Here is a 7011-nt window from a genome sequence, read left to right on the forward strand (position 1 = left end):
TTTTGTTTTTGTTTTTTTGAGACAGGGCTTCTCTTTATTGCTTTGGAGCCTGTCCTGGAAGTAGCTCTGTAGATAAGGCTGGCTTCAAACTCACAGAGATCCACCTGCCTCTGCCTCCCGAAGTGCTGGGACTAAAGGTGTGCGTCACCAATGCCTGGCTGAGTGAATGGATTCTTAAGAACTGTCTTTCTGACTGGGCAGTGGTAACACATACCTTTAATCACAGCTCTCAGAAGGCAGAGGGAGGTCAAGGGCAGTTTGTTCTACAAATTGAGCTCCAGGATAGCCAGAGCAGTTACCCTGTCTTAAGAAAAAAAAAAAAAAAAAAAAAAAAAAACAACAAAAATTGTGTCCTGACCTCCGCACATACCTCCACCCACCCAAAATGAATAAATAAATGTAATAAAAACCACATAGCAAGAGCTGGGGAAACAGCTCAGTGGTAGAGTATTTGTCTAGTGTCCTGAGACTCTGGGCCCAGTACGGTACAGAGCAAAAAACAAAACAAAGCAAAACTACATTTTGGCATTTAAGACTTACATTTATTTATTAAATCAACAACTATTTAGTGAATTCACACTGTCCTCAGCTCTGTGCTAAGAGCTATCAGAGGACTAGATGCCACGTGAACATGGGCTACCAGACTCTTGAATTTTTATTCTATGAAGATTTGCAAAAGGCCGAACGATACCCATCCATCATCTCATTTGATAGGAAGGAAATCTTCTCCCTGCATTCCTCTCACTGAGATGCCAAGAAATGGATGTTGCCTGCTGCTGATCATGTCAAGATGTATTTTCTTCAGTGTCTTGTCATGTATCCACATGTTCATTTGCTCCAGCTTTTGTGACTCCATGTGGGCTGCAGTCATTCATAGTCACTTGGATGGTTAGGATTGAAATATAGGAGCTAATTCGTATTTCCTAAATTTTCTTCTCCTACTCTATCCTGAAAGGTCCATGTTAAGGGGCTCCCTGGCAGAGATGGGCCGATCTGGATCTGCAACCTGGGTGGACAGCTAAGTAAACACTAGGAAAAGGGTGAGTGGCTTAAGTGAAGACAAGGGTTCTGTGAATTCAAGAGACATAATTCACATGGGAGTGAGGTGGGGGGAAGAACCTTATTGATTTTGTATTAATTTATTTATTGTCTATGGATGTATGTGCAGGTGCACACACGAAAGTTAGAAGGGGATGTTGGATTCCTTGGAGCTGGAATTTAGAGTTGGTTGCAGGATGACAGGCTTGTAGAGTGGTTGGTGGGATAAGAACACTGGTCCTCATAACTGTGGCAGCAACCCTTGAAAATATATTAAAGACTTCATTTTTTCTTTCCAGACAGGGTTTCTCTGTGGTTTTGGAGCCTGTCCCGGAACTAGCTCTCGAGACCAGGCTGGTCTCAAAATCACAGAGGTATGCCTGCCTCTGCCTCCTGAGTGCTGGGATTCAAGGCATGCGCCACCACCACCTAGCCTGACTTCATTATTTTTTAACTATGTGCTCATATGTATCTGTGTTTGCTACATGTGTACAGGTGCCTTTGGAGGCCAGAGGGGTCAGATCCCCTGGGACTGGATTTACAGGCAACGTGGGTGCTAGGAACTCACTTGGGCCCTGTGGAAGAGTAATATGGCTCTTAACCACCAAACCATCTATCAATCCCCAAAGATATTTTAATGTCGAGTTTAAAAAAGAGGTACTCAAAAGATGGATTTTAAAAACTGACCAGGCATGGTGGTGCATGCCTTTAAGCCCAATATTCCTGAGGTAGAGGAAGGCAGATCTGCCCTGGAACTCTCTATGTATACCAAGCTGGCCTGGGATTCACAGAGATCCATTTGCCTCTGTCCCCTGAGTGCTGTGATTAAAGTCATGTACCATCTGTATTATTTTATTTATTATTATTATTTTTGAGACAGGATTTCTTCGTGTAGTCTTGGCTGTTCTGGAACTAGGTCTGTAGACCAGGCTGGCCTTGAACTCATAGAGATCTGCCTCCCTCTTCTTCCCCAGTGCTGGGATCAAAGGAGTGCGCTGCCCCTTATCCATCCCAGGTATTTTTTATTATTTTTAATTATGCCAGAGTCATTTTATCACCTAGAAGTAAGCCCTCTGACATGAGTGCTGGGAACTGAACTCAGGTAGCTGCCAGTCTCCAAGCCTGTTTTCCAGCCCTGAAAACTTTTGTTTTGAGGTAAGGACTTGCTGGCCTGCAGCTCATTGTGTTGGCTAATCTGCCTTCTGACCTGTCATCCTTCTCACTCAGCCTCCTGAATGCTGATAATTTTATTGCTTTTGGTTTTCTGAGACAGGGTTTCTCTGTAGCTTTGGAGCCTGTCCTGGAACTCACTCTGTAGACCAGGCTGGCCTCAAACTCACAGAAAGCAGCCTGCTTCTGCCTCCCCTAGAGCGCCACCACTGTTCCGTGACCTTTTTTATTTATGTCATGCAGACGTGGAGGTCAGAGGATAACTTACAGCTGATTCTCAACTTACAGCTGAGCCATTTTGCTGGCCCAAGACCTTATTTCTCTGACAATCCCCAGGTGTATGTGAAGACTCAGCCGTGTCACCTGGATCCTGCATGTCCCTGGGCTTTACTTATCTGCTGCCTCCACTCTTTCCCCTCCTCCGGCTACGCTGCAAGAGTTCTGCTTCGGTGTTACTTCCTGTTCATCTTCCCATTCCCCATTTGTCTGTCTGTCTGTCACACATTTGATCTTAACCAGAAGAGTCAGGAAGCCACAGAAGAGTGATCCTGAACTGAGATATATAAAATGTCTTAGGATATTCAGAAGGAAATCCAAATGCACTAAAACTATTTGGACAAATAGGGCTTCCATTATTAGTCACAGTGCATTTGAGCCAGCACACAAGCTTAGGATCTTTGGCCTAAAGAGACAAGTCAGTCCCACAAGGTTAGACAATTCTCAGCTCATTTTAACATAGGAGGTCAGTGCTATGGCTGGCCTCAGGCACTGCAGGACCCAGAGGTAAGCAATGATAGCATCTGATTGTCAGCCCTTCTAGTTTGTTTTTCTCTGTTGCAGGCCTCCTTATCTCTGATTTCAGATGTTTATTCCTTAAGCACCAGAGAGCCTAAGCCTCCAGGTACACCACAGAAGATGAAATTGAGGGGGCTGGGTAGGCAGCAAAGTACTTGCCTAGTAAAGGCAAAGGTCTTTCAGGTTGTGAGTGGGGTTGAAGGTGGCATTTAACTCCCATCACCACACATAAACAGCAATTGAAATTGAAAGGGTTACTATACGGTTCAGTCTGAATTAACAATGCAGTTTTGTGGAGGTCTTGGGTCATGTGTCCGTCCATCTTGCCGTTTTTTATTGCAACGGCATATAGGTAGACAGGAGTAGGGAGGGGCAGTGAGTGAAATGAATTCTGGACAAAACAAAAGAAGTTTGGTTGGAACAGAGACTTTGAAGAATATTAGGAGACAAGTTCTGAGAACTGGGACCAGAATGGGACCAATGACCTCAGTAATAAAGCTAAACACCAGCTCCCCTGAGAAGCGTGGGCGTGGACATGTTTTCATAGCTCAAGGTAGTCACTCTCTACTAAGGCACTGTAGGTACCATATTAGCAAATCTCCAACTGCTGTCCCAGGGAAGAGCAGACTAGATTCCAACAAGCCTCTGGTCACAGTTCCACCAACCTACCAGCTTGTTCTATGTTTGTTTTTATTTAGGAATCACATTGACTATAGTGTTGGCTCAATGTAGGTTAATGCAGGTCCTGTAGCACAGTGTAATTCCAGCATGTAGGAACTGGAGGAGAGTTCAAGGTTATCCTTCCTGATGGGATTCTAGGCCAACCTAAAGAGAGCCACAGGAGAACTATGTCTCATAAACAAACAGAAACATTCAAACAAAATCTAACACACAAAGCCTGCAACTGCCACTCATTCCCTAAAGAAGCTTTTATGTAACACGTGTATTATCCCTAGGTCACAACACAGTCTGCTTGGGAAACTGGATAGAACTCAGGACTAATGGGGGCGGGGGTCTTGTTAAATAGCAAAATTACCAACATCTCAAAGCCACAAACGTGGCTCTGAGCAGAGCACGAAGTGTTGTTTTAGCATCTGAGAGCTGAAGCAAGCAGCAGCAAGGCTTCTTGTTGGACCTCAGCTGGGAAAACACTCTTGTGCGAGCCTTTCTGAAACTCCTGGAGAAGCCCTGTGTTGGTTTGGGCTACAAATACATTTTAAAAAATTTTTGTTTACTTTTATGTGCACTGGTGTCTCACTTTGCATGTGTGTCTGTGTGAGGGTGTCAGATCCCTTGAAACTGGAGTTACATACAGTTGTAAGCTGCTATGTGGATGCTAGAGATTGAACCCAGGTCCCTCGGAAGAGCAGCCAGTGCTCTTAACCTCTAAGCCATCTCTCCAATCCCCACAAATACATTTCAGTTAATAGACAACTTCAGAAATGTAGAATCTCAATTTTTGTGTTTCTGAGACAGGCCTGTGCACCCAGTCTAGCCTTGAACATGGTCCTCCTGCCCACTCTCCAGTGTTGGGACTACAGGCATGCACCACCATGCCTGGTTTCATATAGTGTTGGGGGTTAAACCTGGGGCTTCCTGCATGTTGAGTAAGCATTCTACCAACTGAGCTATTCCTGTGCTAGTTCTAGGCTCTGTATATTTATGAGCCCATTTCTTTCTCAATGCCTATGAAGAAATGACTATTTTTTTTTTTTAACTTTCAATTTTTTTCTCCCCATGGTGCTGGATTAGACCCAGGGCTTTGAGTAGTCTAGGCAAGGGCTCTACTACCACTAAGCTATTTTCCACCCGAAGTCTTCTTTGTTTTTCCAAATGTGTGTGTGCAGGCATGCATGGAGGCCAGCAGGTGATGTTAGGTGTCTTTTTCAATTCCTCTCCACTTTTTTTTTAAAAACAGAGTCTTACTATGTAGCAGTGTCTGGCCTGGAATTCCCTCTGTAGACCAGTTTTGTTTATTTTTTTTTAGGATTTACTTAGGTGTATGTTGTGTGTGTGTGGTGTATGTGGTGTGTGTCTATGTGTTTGTAGGTCAGAGGGCAGGTCTCTCTATCTTCCTGGTCAGATTAAACTCAGGTTATCACCTTGGGATCAAAAAGTTACTGATGGAGACATCTGGCAGAGCCTCATCCATCATTATTTCATGCATAAAAAAATGGCTACTTTTGTGCTAGTCTCAACCACCAGAAATTTATTATTTATTTATTTATTTGGAATATGTCTTTTGCTTTAATGTCTATTGAATAAGTTGCTAGGAGAAACAGACCAAGTTGTGGGTTAGAATTCTGCAAAGAGCCCAGTCCTATCCCTTTGTATTCAAGCCATGCTCTTACCAGGACTACAGAGCAGAGGATAGCTGACTCCTTTTGGGCTGGACAGAGGAGAAAAAATGCTAGGCACTCTCTCTGTGGCTTTGTTTCTACAGCCCAAGTGCTCCCTTCTCTGTTCTTTCGGAAAAGGCCCTTGTCCTTCTGCCACCGGCTGTGTATGACTCTTCCTGCTCATGGCAGCAGCTGTCATCCAGTATGAGCTCAGAACAAATCTCCAGTGCAAACCTTAGGCCCCTCCTGCCCTCACAGCTGTCTTCTCTCCTTATGCAGTGGAAGAGGTTACAGAAGAGCTCGTACCAGGAGAACATAAAGCCCATGGAGAAGGCAGCCTTCAGCAGGCTGGGGGACAGGTCCTTGAAGAGGTCCTGAGTGCCTTCATCTTGTAGCACCTGCTTGGTGAGGTCCTGGAGACCCCTGTAGCTCCACACCTGGCAAAAGGCAGACTGGGCATGCTCAAACCCTCCCACTTGCACGCACTTTTGAAGAGGTCCAGGGGATGTGTGAGGGTCTTGCTGATGACTCCAAATCCCTAGCCACAAAGCAGGTTTTTCAGGTTCCCTGTTTGCTTTCCTTCTGGAAGTATGGCCTCCAGTAGCAGGAGAACTTCAGGCTTGCATAGGGGAAGATGGCGATCATGGTGGGAACCAAGCCTTTGTAGAAGACCTAGGGGCCCTCGGTCCTATACAAGGTGAACACTGCCTGGAGCTGGGGTGGGTGCCCAGGACATCCACTGGGTGCAAAGCAAGGGTGGCTGTGTCAGCAGACAGGTGCCACATACAAAGCGTGTTGAGAATTTGAGTTTCATAGAAGTTGGCTCTGTAGAGCAGTCAGTCAGTTCTTCAATTGACAAAAATTGGACGGCTCTGTAGGCTATGGAAAGGATCTGGGCTGGAATGTACCCTTTCCAGAAAGCTGCTGGGCCCTCCTCCCGCAGAATCTGCTTGATCACCTGAAAGATTCTGTGGTATTTGGTGTTGGGGTTACTTGGACACATGCTTAATCTGAAGCTAGAAATGGGTCTTGATGACATCCAAAAGACTGGTCAGGACACAAGGGACAAATCCAGACACTGATCCTGCCAGTAGTTTCTACTGACATCTGCTTTGGCATTATAGCTGACTATCCCTGCCTCTGGTCCATCCAGTGTCCATGCATCGGGCTCCAGAAGCTCAGTTCTCCTTTCCTCTCAGTGTAGCCCAACAGCAAAACTGAACTGCGCTTGTCCCAGAAATTTATTTATTTTAAAAATTAATTTTAGATGGCTCAGTGGTTAAGAGTACTGGCTGTTCTTCCAGAGGTTCTGAGTTCAATTCCCAGCAAGGACATGATGGCTTACAACCATCTATAATGGGATCTAATGCCCTCTTCTGACATGCAGAACATTGTATACATAATAAATCTTTTAAGAAATAATTTTGTTTTGTGTGTATGGGTGTTTTGTTTGCATGTATGTGACTGGTACCCAAGAAGACCAAAGAGGATATTGGATACCTTAGAGCTCAAGATTGCTGTGGGCTGCCATGTGGGTACTGGATTAAAATCTGGGTCCTTTGATTGAACAGTCAGTGCTTTTTAACGATGGAGCCACTCTCTAGTTTTTTTTTTTTTTTTTTTTTTTTAAATATTGAAAGTAGTGAACCCATAGGCTCACACATTGGAA

The 7011-nt window shown here is 44.8% G+C and overlaps 1 pseudogene; it reads right to left on the reverse strand.

The window, feature by feature from the left end:
• Positions 1-5440: 5440 nt before the first annotated feature.
• LOC127226356 (mitochondrial thiamine pyrophosphate carrier-like) lies at positions 5441-6439 on the reverse strand (annotated as a pseudogene).
• Between the last annotated feature and the right edge of the window lie 572 nt (positions 6440-7011).

Source organism: Phodopus roborovskii, unplaced genomic scaffold, assembly GCF_943737965.1.
Source record: "Phodopus roborovskii unplaced genomic scaffold, PHOROB, whole genome shotgun sequence".
In the NCBI taxonomy this organism is placed as follows: domain Eukaryota; kingdom Metazoa; phylum Chordata; class Mammalia; order Rodentia; family Cricetidae; genus Phodopus; species Phodopus roborovskii.